The 14803-nt window shown below is 43.5% G+C and overlaps 1 protein-coding gene across 7 annotated transcripts in view; it reads left to right on the top strand.

Moving 5' to 3' along the window:
* Nucleotides 1-14803, top strand: part of mid2 (midline 2) — an 88066-nt gene that overhangs the window by 23634 nt on the left and 49629 nt on the right. Inside the window, exon 1 of one of the 7 annotated variants that reach the window (XM_077021720.1) lies at nucleotides 7351-7587. The exons of 4 other annotated variants lie outside the window; for them this stretch is intronic. The gene's annotated coding sequence lies outside the window, so the exon portion shown is untranslated. Of the gene's footprint in view, nucleotides 1-7350; nucleotides 7588-14803 lie in introns of those variants that run through there. 2 more of the 7 variants (XM_077021719.1, XM_077021726.1) reach the window with 2 other exon arrangements.

Consider the following 14803-nt stretch of genomic DNA (forward strand, 5'->3'; position numbering starts at 1 on the left):
CTCTGTGTATGTGTTTATGATGTCTAACCTCGCGTGCTGGTCACGAGTTGTTCTTCGTGCCTCTGGTTGCTCCCTGGCCTCGGTGGAACTATGTCGAGAGGCATCTTGTCAATAGGAGCTCTTGTTTTTGCCCTTGTTTTGCTGCTCGGTTTAATTTGTCCGTTTGCTCGTCTCCATTTGCCTGTTCGGTAAATAGAACGGTGTCATCTTTTTTCCTCTGTATCTCTTCCCTTCAGAAAGCACGTGTAGTTTGACTCTTGGTTCTCGTCACTGGCAAAGAATACCAATAAGATCACCAATAATGAAGCAACAAAGAGGAAAGAAGGTGTTTTTACATGCGGTTCCAGGCTCCAGTAGGCATGTGTACAAGTCCTAACAGGATGTTTGGGGGGATTTTTAAATGGGAGACACACAGGGACCCTCCGCTAGCAGTGGCAGCTGTCCAGAGCACCCAGCCTCGTACACGTCGGCCGCACGGTGGCCACCCATACAGCTGGCTCGTAAGCACAGGGAGCAGCGGAAGTGACGGTCATGTTTTTGTTCTTAAAACAGCTGCGCCAGTTTTAATGGGATGTTGAAGCTGGTGATATTTACGCGGGAGAGGAGAACTCGTGCGTTGTGATCGTTGTTAGTTTGCTGTTGTTGAGTGTGCTCATGTCTGGATGTGTGGAATTCAGGCAGGGGTTTATTGACGGATTGCTTACCTGCTTTTGAAGTGCTGATATCTGCTTTTCGGGAGAACTTATTTGTGTCCGTTGTGCAGCTTACACCCACATAAACCATCGGGTTCAGTGGTGCAGCCCACTCCTCATGGGAAACCACTGTATTGGTTTATTAAGTCATATTTGAGTAGTGCTTTTTTTTGTAAGGGGAACAGATCTCTGAAATAAGCAGCAGTTGTGGCCCACAGCTGTTATGTAAGAATTGTGTTGGATGTATTCTTTAATCTTCCCCTGATTCATTAAGGCCCATTATGCCCAGTGGCCTGGGTTAATTCCTTTACTTGCACACAATGGAGCAGGAGAGGCGTCATTGAGTCACTGATCACTACTGGCTGTAATTATATTTTGCCTCCTACCAATGATTGCTCTTGTGCGGTTTATTATTTCATCATTATGCCAGTCATTAAATAGGCCTTATGTCTGTGTAGTGAAGCGCAGTGCTTCTCGTGGCTGTGTTGGAAAAGTGGAGCTCCTGGTGTGACGAGCCCCAGCCTGCACCTTCCCGTGCTGTCAGACTGTTTGGGTGTGACAGTCTGACATGAGTCAAACCGTCATGCCTCACCCTGTCCAAAACCAGCACCCTCTGGCTGGCATTCCACGAGGACACAACAGGCAGCGCGAGCGAGATCCCAAACGGCCCTGACTTCTAACTGCTGAAGTGCTGCTGTTTCACTCGGGCCTGACACAGACAATAAGTTTCGGTATGACACTGTTTTTGAAAATAGGCATAGAAATGTCATACAGGCATTGGCACAGGTCACAAAGAAAGAAGCCACACGTCTCTCTTAAATGATATTGTAATATCATAGTAGAAGAACCAGGAAACACTATCTTCAGTTCTTCAAAAGAAACATTATGTGGAGTAAATGGGGGCAAAGATAACCAAAATGGTGGAAACACACCCTCACAAATAAAGACGTATAAAGACTAACAATGTCTCGACAAAGACGAATAAAGACTAACAATGTCTCAACAAAAAACAACACTGAACATTACATTCAAGAGTACTAATGGAGAGTAGCAGAGAGCCGAACAGCATTCTGGGAAGCCCCATCATGCTTCTCTCTACCCACCCACAGCCCAAGTGTTTGGAAGACGGCACTATATTAAACTTGTGGATTTTTACCATGGTCTGTATGTTCGTGTGAATCTGCATGGTCTGTTATCTGTATACCGCCCTTCTCTGGAAAAACAAATACTTCCATCTGTCAGTGCACTAAGAGAATTCATAAACACAGTAGTCATTATTCTGTTGTCAGGTCAAGAAAAGTGTTTGATTGCCCATCCCTCTTCGCACGCACGCACACACACACACACACACACACACACACACACACCTATTTCATGTAAATGTAATGGCATACACTGTTAAAATATGCCTAGTGCTCTGTTAGCTTTGCATGTCCAGCACACAGTCTTGTTCATGTGAAAGGCTTGACTAGAAACACACTGGCTGAAAGTCCCGTGTGGCTTATCCTGTGGTGCGTGGCAGTTATGTAACTGGAGGGAATGAGAGAGGCTCTGTGCTCTGTGCCACAATGAGTGCCCATTACCAGCCTTGTAAATAAACATGAATCGGTACTGATGCATTTGATGTGAAACCACCTTCGTTCTCAGAGAAAACGTGGTTTGCTGTATATAATGACGGAGCTTCTTTACGTAATTTTATAAAGCATCATTGATTCTGACTTCTTTCTAAACTGGCCATTAGCACCACTCATTTGATTGTTTTTTATAGCATTAAAATGAGAATTGTACTTCATTGCATTAAAGGCACTTAGTAGCAGGATCTTATCTGTGAACATGCAAACATGTTGTTTATCAGCCGAGCAAAACTTAAAGCCCTCTGCCAGTTTTCCATGGAGGATGGGAAAATACATTAGTCATCATCACTGCTTCCATTATTTTATTTTTATTTTTTTGCCAAAGCCAGTTTGTTCTTGTGTCACATGACCCTTCTCTATTGTTTGCCGACTCTAGAACTTTCTGTTTAGATGCATAAACATGCACTGATAATCCCTGCATTCCACTCTTCTAACATCATGTATCTGACCCTCATTTACTCTGCACCCGTATTCATGTTAGCACTTATCATCTTCTCCCAATCTTGGGAGATGGAAAGGTATCAAGATTATATCTACACTCTGCATTCTTCCATCTGTGACGCTGTCCTACAAGCTGTCTACTGCGCACGTGCACAGGTGTTTTGAGTAGCTTGTGGTGTGGCGTGTTTGTATGAACATTTCTGGTTGAAGTCTGTCTGCTGACTTAAGCTGTCTGGACAGTAATGAGAATGAGAATGGTGTTAAATTGTGATTAGACTGCATGGGAGCTGCCTCTCACGTGTGTTTGTCTTGGAGCCAGCAGAACTAAGTAAAAAAAAAATTTTCACTTCTCATTTCACCCTCCATTCGCATTACACCCCCGAGCCTAAATGCAGGATTAAAACGCTCTTGGGACACACGTCTCATTAACCACTAACCAGGCTTCCCTTATAATGATCCAACCACACTGATCTGCTTTGCCTAACATATTAAAACCTTAGATTCCTTCGCCTGTGAGGCTAGCTGCACCTCCTGCAAACGTGTCTGCCAAAGCCCGTGGAGTTGCCATGTAATCATCCACCTTCTGACTTGACAGAACTCTTCAGAACATCTTCTCTTCCTCTGGATCTGCGCCGGGCCTTTGACTGCTGTCATGACAGACGCTCGTGTGTTTCCTAATGCGCTGTCCCTGTTTCTCCATGAATGAAATTTGCGGCTCTTAAGGACAGATCCATATCAGTTTGGCCCTTAGAAGATTTGAACCTTCAGAGAGTAACCTAATCTTAAGTGACAGAGGCCCTACTGCGATTTGTCACTTTAATGCACTTTCAGTGTGCCCAATACTTACTGCAAAGACATACATTATCACATATCCCTCTCACACTAATAGAGGGGGATTTGTAAAACAAGATGGCATCAGGTGCAATCAATAACAGCTTTAAGACTCAGTCACACAAGCAGTTGCTATTAACACCTTTAAAAACACCCTTGAAAAATGATTTGAATGTTAATGTAAATTCAGTCACATGTGGAGCTGTTTCTGCATGAAGCAGTGAAGGTTGTCAAATAGCCGTAGAACTGGTGGGAAGTTTTCACAGCCTCTGAGCTCACCTCAAGGAATCCAGTGTGTGCCCCAGTGCCATGGTCAGGCCGTTACATTTTTAATTAGCACCATCACAATTTAATTCCAACAGACAGCCGCGGGGCCATGTGGCACATGTGATCTGTCACATGGGCTTTTCCATGGACACCAAGCCCCAAACATCTGGCCGGCACACCCACCAGCTGCCCTTTTTTGGGCGTGTTCCTCCAATAGGAGTGCTTGTGGTCCTGTCTCTTCTGACCATTCTGACACACCCTTTGTGACATCACACAAAGCAACCTGTACACACCAGAGTGGAGGAACCGCCCTTCTCTTCACGTGCAGAAAGAAAGCCTTTGCTCTCCGGATGCTGTCAATGTTTCTACGGTTATTTCTATAAACAAATGTTTTGCGAAAGTATCAAGGACCCAAAGAGACTCTGCAATTTGTCACCTCACCCTGTGCTAATGACCGTGGGTTTTTTTAAGCCCTGACCTCGATTTCTCAATGATTTCATTCAGAAGTCATTATTTGCTTGACTTGTTAGCCCCACTTCAGTCTATTTGTGTTGCTGGGTAAATTGCTTTTAAAAGGAAAGCAATGGTGCTATTAACTCCTTTTAATTAAGGCTCCCTGCTCATTGGTGTCAGATTTAGGCCCCCGTGTGAACGCTACTGCAGCGTACTGAATGAATTACCGAATACAAGCACAGTGCAGATCATTACATGCTCTCTGCTCACCAGGATGAGTGATTCATTCTCTCCAACAGAGGTACGATCAGAAATTCAATTAGATGATGCTTTCCGGAATGTTTTAGTTTCTCTTTCCTAGGCTACTGTGTGGGACACCAAAGGGTTTGTATTACTGGCGATACTGTTACTGTGAATAACATGCTCAGGAATATACATTTTTGCATCTTCAATGTGCATTCCTGGATGCAGTGATCCATTAATTGAGTTAATGATGCTGAAGGTTACTGCCATGAAAAGTCACACTGGAACATTTGTTTTCAATGTGGTGCTGTTAAAATGTGAGCTTCTTAAGAATTTGTCCACCCTTTGATAAGGCAGTGACATACTGTGAGCACAAAAACGAATTCATTGCTCTCCCACCACCGAGATGATTCAGTGTTCAGAGTTTGTGGATGGCGCCGCAGTTGGGCGCGGGGCTATTGATCCTGTTTTGAAACGAGAGCAGACACTCTGGCTGGGAGGAGGGGTGTTCAGTCCCTGGCCATACGCACCTGTTGTGGCTGGCCTACATTCCCCGTTTGAAGGTGAGTGGAGGTTTGTGGAGCAGACAGAACTCTGCAGTCCATCTGTCTTCAGCTCTTCATCTTTCTGTGTCCATTAACTCTCCTCTGTTCCCATGGAAAAAAAACACAAAAAAAAGTTAATGGATGAGCAGTTTTATATTCTGAGTAGGCCATTTGAGTAGGCCATTCTGATACAGCTGTGTTCACTCACTTCAAACGTGTCCTCCATTTCACACTGTCTGCTATCACATATGTTTACAGAGTTGGTTGCGCTAATGCCCCTAAGCTGATACCACACGCAGGTTCTGTGATTCAGCCACACTCACATGTAATGATGCTTGCCTCCAAACAATGGAGTCATCGCATTTACTCAGCAGACGGAGTCATGCCCCTCTCCCTTAGATTCTCACGCTGATATGTGGATGGTGATTGGTTATGTAAGAGTCATAGGCATCAGGCCTCTTCACGCCCGCCCCAGGAAGGAATGTAACATCTCTCTCAGCCACACCACGTACCGTTGACGGGGAATTTTACCCTCATCCTGTCACTCGATCATTTATGCCTCGCACTCTCAATCAGCAGCTCGAAATATGTCAGCCATGTGAACACCAAACCGACTGAAATACTCGACATTCGTCGCATTCCTGGGAATGAACCTATCTGTCTGAATCAACGAACTCATCACAAAACAAGAAAGCAATGGCTCAGTGTGTAGCCTCTGAAACAAATGGCTAGCCTATAACAAAAACACAGATTAAGTTATTGTAAATATATATTTTCCTCCCAAACTAATAGGCTTTTAGGTCTCGGAGCCTTGCAATAAGCCTCTAACCAATTGTGTCAGCTGGCGTTAGTCATTAGCTTTCATGCCTTTCACGTGATGTAAGTGAATGTGTCATGTCCACTCCAAGGAAAGTAGGTCTGGCGAGTTGGACAGGTTTCCTTCCCATGATGGGTGTGGCACATGAAACAAAGCTTTAAATTACACTTCTATATGACCACAGACATTAAGCACAGTTATTTTTACCAAGGCCCAAGCTGGTTCAACTGCTTGTCGCCTGCAGTTCTTCAAAGTGCAGTCACACTAAAGGATCTGCATGTCTTGGCAAGGGCAAACTTCCTTCTCACTATATACTGAAATCTGATTAAGTGACTTTGATAAATGTCCCTGCCACAGGGGTCAGCTGTAAATATGAGAGGACGAAAGCCCTTGAGCCCTTGTGAATATGTACAATTGCAGTCTTTGGAGTGCTGTACGGTTTCCACTTAAACCATTCATGTCCTCGACCTGGGAGGTTTAAACCATTCATGTCTTGCGTATTAAAGCCAGTACCCTTGGTTGTGGTAAGAGCTGTGTTGTGACTTCAATGTGTTTTAAGAGTAAGCATATTTTGGTCTTAAGTCACAGAGATCTTGAGTCATACTCGAGTCATACTTTAAACACACACACACACACACACACACACACATCCTTATCCTAAGCAGAACCTGTCTCTGAACAAGCTTCTCAGCAGGCGGCTATTTGGGAACATAAACATGTATTTAACTACATATAGCATGTGCTATTCTGGCTTGTATTTCAGCCTTCAACTTGCTATGGGAACGGAAGTAGGAAATTGATTTTAAATGGAAACAATAGCTTGATGATATCAGAGCGATAACGTTAGCCAGTGAGGCTACAGCTAAACATTGTTGATCCAGCTCGTTACAGTAACAGCTGCTAGGCAGGAGTGACAGAACAAGTGACATGGTTTATAGCAAAAGTGACTTCATTTAATTGCGATGTATTTCTCTGTATTTTTTAACGTTATTATTATTTTTTGCCGCCTAACCTTTTATTTAGATACTTTTTGAATATTGCATTTGTCTTTTAGGTATAATGAGCTGTAATGATTCTTCTGTACACATTGTTTAATTATGGTTAGTCATTAGATTCATGAGAAAAACAAACTAGACCGGGCTAGAATAACAAATGGGTCATGGCAGGGCTACTCGTTTCCAGGCAGCGCCATAAATTCACTTCTGTCATACCAAATATTATGGATCCTACGGAAGGGAGAGAGCCCTGTCGTGGTCAGTAATGACCCTGTCACCTCGCTGATCTCGTTATTTATAGTCGTAGGAAAGCAGCTATAGTTATGTCCCCTTTCATCTCCAGCGTCATGGGCAGGCTGTAGCAATCTATCTGCGCATAGGTGTTGCTCGCTGTAGCCGTTCGCATTGTACGGGTAGGAGGAGCCGGTTTCCTGTGATTGTCTGGCTCTTGCTCTTGCTCGCTCGCGCCTCCAAAGTTGCATTACTGTAGTGTCGGTGCGTCGCGGAGGATCAGCGCGCGAGCTGACTACAACGCACGAGCTGACTACAAGCGCACGAGCTCTCTCCCCGCTGCCTCGCGTTCAGTGCCGATATTGATATATTTCTTAATTTGGTCTGTTGGCTGCCTTCAAGATGACAAAGGAAAAGACCGCTCGACATATAAAGCTGGTATGTGCGCCTCTGCCTTTCCTCAAGCGACTCGCTCGGTTCTCACTACTTCGGGTTTAATGGCAAAACATCAACTCATTCTGTTAATAGCTGTTTAACGTTTTATTTCATGCGCCGTCGTTATTGCTGGATACACGTACTGTAATGTACGATGTTATCAGGTACGCCTTTGAAACGCGTCTAACTTTTATTAACGTGTCCTTGTTTGTTAGAAACTACATGCAATTCAACAATTCTGTTAATGTCAGTTTATTTTTATCTTGGACCAACGAAGCTCTTTTTAAACTCTTTTGACGCAATTTGATAATGTAAACGTGTATCGTCTCGTATTTTCGAGGGGAACGCAGTGAAAATACGGAGAGTCATGTCAGTGTTTCCAAACGCTGTGAGTGAACGTTGTTTTTGTTATTATATTTAACGTTGGTGTTGCACACAAGACAGCTGTGTACACGCGTACTGTCCGCACACAGCCAATATTAATGTATGTGTATATATTATTTTCGTTGTCATTGAATCCATACCTCTGTGATCAAACCATATTAGTCAACGTATGATTTCTTTCAGAGACGGTTTTTGAAAAAATAAAACGCATGGTTTACCTCTTAGCCTTTTACCTTTACCTTTTAGTCTTAATACTAATAAAGGTATTCTGACGTTCAGTGTGAGCTTTAACCAGAAGTTGTGTGTCTACAATAAAAGTTTGATATTTTGAACTAGACATAAGCTCCAGACACGTTTCTGCCAGCCAGTATCGCAGATCAGGAGCAAACAAAGACAGCTGCGTGTAGCAACCCGCATCTTGATGTCAGATATCGCCTGATCCACGTTTGGTCGTGTTGTGTTTTGCTCTGTCAAATGTTTGACTTTGCTAAAGTTATTATATGTTGCCCCGAGGTGTTTAATGTTTATCAAGGTATTTAATTTGTATCAGAATAAAGACGAGACTCAAACAGATGGGAAAAAGCTGCCTTGCTTATTGAGAATAATATTTTTCGGTCTTTCCACCTTCGGATGCAAATATGTGTTTGAGATAGAAATGATGAAATGCTTCACTTGTGGTGGATTCTTTGTTTTGCTTTGTTTGCATGTAACAGTCTCAGGTTGTGAAGTGAACTCACTCACACTGCTCTTCAGACACCCGTGAGCAGAGGTTTCATCCAAACAGCAAGCTGAAAGGACCATTTCTACATTCATCTGCTTGATTTATCTCACATTTGTGATTCATTTATTACCATCATGTATGTTAAGAAAGCCTTTATAATACATTAATCATGGAATCCTTTAATAAGAAGCTAGTTTTTGTTTTTTGGTAATTTGCTCAATTTATTCATACATCCAGAATACCCATCAGTATTGTATTGAAGGTCACAAAAATGTCATTTTTCAGCTGTCATTTTCAGAGAAGCATTGCTCAGATTGATAAGACAAGGTTGTCATTCAAATCCATAAGGCTAGTTTGCTAACATAAGCAACAGCTGTTATCCTATTAATATTTATGCCCAAAACACTGGAAGGCTGTGTTTATAGAGGCACAAATACAATGGGCTGGCAGTTCTCCCTGCTGTGGTGGTCTGTTTCGTTCCCGGCTTGTCTTCAGTCCAGCTGTGCAGTCACTCCTGATTGTACGCTGCTACCTGAGGTTACTTAAGTGTTTTGCACTTACTGTTTTATAATCCTTCCCTGCATCCACTATAATGAGGCAAATCAGAAGGGCTCGGTGTAGGCGACGTTCAAGAGACCCGCCATTTTTACAGTATTTCGGCTAATGTTTCAAAATGACGAGTTTTCTCTGCTGTCTGATACATGAGCAAAAGTGTCTGTCCTTCAGAAAATGAGATGATTAGGCCCAGCAGGGCAGGCGTCTGCATCATATCGGCCTGTTCTTCTCTATGGCTGTGTCTGCCGTAGTTGCCTCTGTAACATAGTGAACATAGTGAGTTATTGTGAGCTAAGGGGATCTAATCTTTTGGTAGTGTAATGTCCAATGGGTGGGGAGGGGGGCAGTGAATCCAACGAATCCGATTGAGAGCATCCAAGAGTAGAGAATGTTGTTTTAATTGATGTGATTTGGGTGGTTGGTTGCATGAGTCGGAACAGAGCTCAAGTGTTGCAAAGTGCATCTTGCTTTACTGTGTCCCAGTATGCAGCGCATGCTGTATGTACAGAGATCGTTGTTGCCATAAAAGTGGCCGTTTCATAAAAAAGGGCTGTGCTTGAGGCCAGTCATGTGCAAAATTATATGTTTTAAGTGCCAAATTGGAAATTTTAGCACAGGGTTATTTGCGCTGAAACATGGCCAATAAGATCTATGATGCAGTGTTTATGATCTTGTTAATCATCTTAATATGATGCAGCTTTTTTTCAAGGTTTTGAATCCTTATTAGATATTATGAGGCTAAAACAAAAGAATTGTGGCTTTAATGCCATGTTATTCTACATCACCCCAGAAAGATGTGATAATTTGTTTAGAAACCCAAATTATTTGTAAGATGTCAAATTCCTCTGCATAATGATTCAGATTTGTAGGCCAGCATTATCCACAGTGGGTTAGTCATAATCCCAAAAGGTCACATGATGTCTGACAGGTTTTTAGCTATCTGGGATAAATAAGCCATACATGCAATGACGGTAGCTTTTGTTCGTAGATAGCATTTCTTCTAAACTCCGGGTGTTCTTTCCGCTATTTCTCAGCTACTAAAGTGGTTTCAGTATGCTCAGTATCATGGTCATATGTATCCTGCTGGGACTTGAATGTTTTATGTGGACTGGTTGCGAGACGAGCGTGAAGAGCACATTTAGCTCAGGCTAAATGTAATAGCAGTAATAGACATGACATTGATTAGACCCCCACATGATACCAAACTCAGTTGTTAAGGAGGTTTGGACATTGACAATTTATGGTGACAGTATCCTTAATGAAGCTATAACGAATCGATTAGCTTCTCCAACTCATGGACATGTTCATCCAGATGCTCCAGATCAATAAGGCAACCTCCTGTATATCCAACTGATTATTTTCAAATCCCTGATAATGACTTTTCTAGTGATAGCTGGCATGGCATTTTAGCGCAATGTGCTAATTTTTAGCATGGATCCAATTAGTTGCAGTTGTTGTAATACAGACTAATCTTTAGAAATGAGGATGGCTAAAGTTATATGCCTCTCTGTCAGAATGCGTTAGCCAGTCCCAGCCTGTGGGTTGAACAGTGGGAAAGTGTCATGCATTATGAATGGACTTCCCTTCTACAAGCTGATAATTAATTTCAGGAACACAAACACAATGGAGCTCAGGAATAGGTCTTGCTCACATGCTGCGTCTGCTTTTCTCACCCTGCTCGGCCAGTGGTGTTGTAGTGCAGCTGGATAAACTCCAGTTCGGGTGCCATCCTGGGGCCGAGACTCACTGCTGCTTCTTGACATGTTTATTGTTTTAGCAGTGACATATGGAGCTTCTTAGGATGCAGTTCCCTATTCATGCCCGAGATGACATAATGTCCCCAAGAGGAAACCGCATGGTGAGCTTAGGAGAGACTCGTAAAAGTTATGAAGTCAACCATAAACAGTGGTTGTGTGCTGCCGCTTCCGTTTCTAACCACGGCACTCACGATCAGGAAGAAGACCCAGCCGCGTGATCTTTCCCTGGGAGGGTTTCACACCGTGTCCTCTCCTGGGTCTCCCATCCCTGGGTCTCCCATCCCACAAGCAACATTTGTACAAGTCGTATCACTGAGCATTTCCTGAAAAAAGACACTTAATTGGATTTTCTGCCACTGTTGGTATGCGTGCTATCACATCCTGCGATGAGCAGTGGGTGTATTAGCATCTCAATAACCAGTGCCAGTCGAATGCCTCAGTGGCAGGGGCGAATATTGTAGACCGAAACTTATGTATTTGTGTTGGTGCTTCTCGTGGTTATGGGGGACGAGATAGGTGTGATGATGCAAAGAGAGAGCGCTGTCTTCCATGGCCGCTGACTCTAGGAACCATGAGAACGCTTAGACTTGCCTTTGACCTCTCTAGCCCTGGTCGCCAAAAGCACACACCGCCTCAAGGAGAAAAGAGACTGCTTCTGTATCCATGGAGTTCTAAATAACTGGCTCTCTTAGAGGGCAGCACAGGACATTTTAAGCTCACCACGAGGCCTGCACACGTCCTCAGAACAGTACCTTTTCCTACATCATGGAGTGCTTTATTAAAAAAGTGCAAAAAAGGTGCTTTAAAATTACACTTTGAATTCGCATTCAGTCTAAGCATCCAAGAACTCTTGTTCAGCATATGTACTAACAGCCCAAAGCCCAGTTCATTTATCACTGTCCAACCAACACTGCAAGTGCTGCTCACTCCAAAGCAGCTGATGGAGGTGAAGGGGAGGGTGTGGGTCTAATTGGCAGTGCTGCTGTCGAGATGGAGACCGTCCGGAGGTCGGGAGGTTCCAGCAGCAGCTCAGAAAAGTTCCTGCCGTGGCTGTTAAGAGTCGGTTTTTCGTGTGTCTGTGTGTGTGTGGTGTGTTTCCTATGATATCATCTGGCACTGGGGCCCGTCAGCACCATCATCCACCCTGACCCACGGGCCTCCTCCTGTGGGACTGATGAAAGCACAGGACTGCGGGCACTGCTGAGTGTGATGCACTGGGGAACACACACACACACACACACACATGCACACACACACACACACACACACACACACACCCTAGGAAAAGGTGTGTACATTCATGCAATATCTTGGTTTCATTGTTCGTTCTAAGCATTAATGTAAAATGTATTGATCTTAACAGAACAGCACGAGAATCAGACACTGTTGTTGACTGTAGTGAAAACATATTGGGTTCTGCAACATGACTAAACCTTTGTCAAACTTTAATAACCCATGACACTTAAATGCTCGGGAGTCTCTGGCAGGCACAATGGAGCCATCAGTATTTCCACAGTTTAACTTGAGCATTCCCTTCTCATGACTCATTTATGATAATCACGCCAATCACAGCAGACCAAGCAGCGGCACGTTTTTAAATAAACACGCCTGGTTAACCTCGCCGCACCTGCACTGCGTTTGCTTTTCGGAGCTCCCCGTGGAGGGATGTCAGATCCAACAATAGCCTATTAGATTCCTGCCGGGCCCCGTGTTCAAATCTCAGTGACGGGGCAGAGAGAGCAGGTAGAGGCGGAAGAGGAGGAGGAACCTCTTTGCTGGAGTGCACCCCACGCCTGGCTAACACTCGCTGCCTCTGCCTTTCTTGTTGGCCAAGTGGAGAGAGTGCGCACCCACTCACTCCGGCAGCTCTGGATTAACTCACAGCTGAAAAACCCACTCTCCACACTGCATAATCCATGCAATTGGAGCAGGCCATATGTGTTTATCTATAGCTTATGGCGTATGGTGTTAAATGGTCTTTTTGATCGAGCAGTTGGTGCAAAACGAGATGGGCCCGTTCAGTCTTGATTAAGCATGAGAACACAGAGAGATTGTTTCAGATTTCTCAGTTTGCTCTTTTGATGTGATTTTTGGAGCATTAAGCATGAAGATGGATGTGGAGTAGCAGGTGAAGCGGTCTGCTGTGGCCAGCCTGGTGAGGACCCTCTGTCCCTGCTCCTACAACACCATTTTGTCTCGAGCACCGATGTCTTTTGGAGGCTCCGCACAGACAGAAATGCGCTCATTTTTCTCTTGCTCTCCCACACGTGAACACATAGCAACACTTGCTTCACTTCCCAAGGTCCATTTCACAGAGTTGAACCTGCATTTAGGTGACTCAGTATCCATGTAATTTTAGGTTTTGAATGGGAATAGAGTGAAGCAAGGGCAATATTTGTGGGAACAAAGTAAATCCTTTTCTATAGTGTCAGTATTGTATTATTTATCACACTGCACCAATCACGGCATAGTTGTTTGTTTTAGGAATATGTATGCAGTGTAAGGAAAATGTCTTGGTTGCTTCTTTTATGTGGTTAATTTAGTGGACTGATGGACAATATGTTTATTTGTAAATTCTTCATGCACAGTAGTAATTCCAAGTCTTCCACATTAGATATAAAAATATAATAAAGCTTAGAACATCCCCAGACATCTGTCACCTTGGGAAGATCTTTTCCAAAAGTAAAAAGTTATAATACATTTTTTATCATTTACAGATAACAATGTATTAAAATATCCAATTAATTTTGGTTGTTTAATCAGTTTTGTTTGTTCTGTTAATTGGCCCAATATAGTATTCAAAACGCTCCACAGTACTTATGTACTAGGCTGTTGCTAGCAAGGCATAGAAAGCTTTTCCTTTCTGGAACTTTGCACTACAAATATTAACTTTGGAGAACAACACACAAATAAATAAATAAAAATAAATGTGATAGCCTGCTCCCTTAAATACAAGTGGAATGGTATAACTGGAACAACATGAGCTTGCCGTTTCAATGTACAGATTCAGCAAAGCAATCAAAGGCTTTCACAAACAACAATGCGTTCTCCCCACCCTCACCCCAAAGGAAATACCAAACATTACAGCCTCATATAAATAGAAACCTCTGACTTTCTGCAGCCCAGTGCAGGATGGGACCCGTGTCAGTGGAGGCCTCACCCTCCACCCTCCTCATTCTGTGCCTTTCTGTCTTTCACCCCCTGACATTTTTCTGCATGACTACAGAGACTTGTAACCTCTCACAAACATCTGTTAATGGTTTAATATGGAGCCTCACTTCGGTGATGGTGTTTATGAAGCTTCAGTGATGAGACATGGCAAGGTGTGTGTGTGTGTGTGTGTGTGTGTGTGTGTGTGTGTGTGTGTGTGTGTGTGTGTGTGTGTGTGTGTGTGTGCGCGTGCGTGCGTGCGTGTGTGTGTGTGCGTGTGTGTATTCCCAGTGGTCCAGTCAGCCCCTAGTGTTCTTGTAGGTGATAATATGAGCTACAGGACAGGCTGTTAATGGCGAGATCTGAATTTGGATACCCTTTTAAATATTGAATGTTATTGCTCATTTTCCAGGAATATGGAGGGGTTACATTCAAGGTTGCTTCTTTAAAGACTCTATTTTAAAAGAGGCTGGAAGGAAATGTATGGAGGGAATGTGATATCTAAAATCTACCATCAGCTCTACCATGACAGCTCTTATTAAACACACTATGTACCATGGTAGCCTTGCTTGGCTGTGATCCAGCATGTTAAAGATTCTCTGTGTCAGTTTGGCAGCACCACAGACAAAGACCTCTGTGAAAGGACTTCTAG

The sequence above is a fragment of the Brachyhypopomus gauderio genome, chromosome 11 (assembly GCF_052324685.1).
Source record: "Brachyhypopomus gauderio isolate BG-103 chromosome 11, BGAUD_0.2, whole genome shotgun sequence".
In the NCBI taxonomy this organism is placed as follows: domain Eukaryota; kingdom Metazoa; phylum Chordata; class Actinopteri; order Gymnotiformes; family Hypopomidae; genus Brachyhypopomus; species Brachyhypopomus gauderio.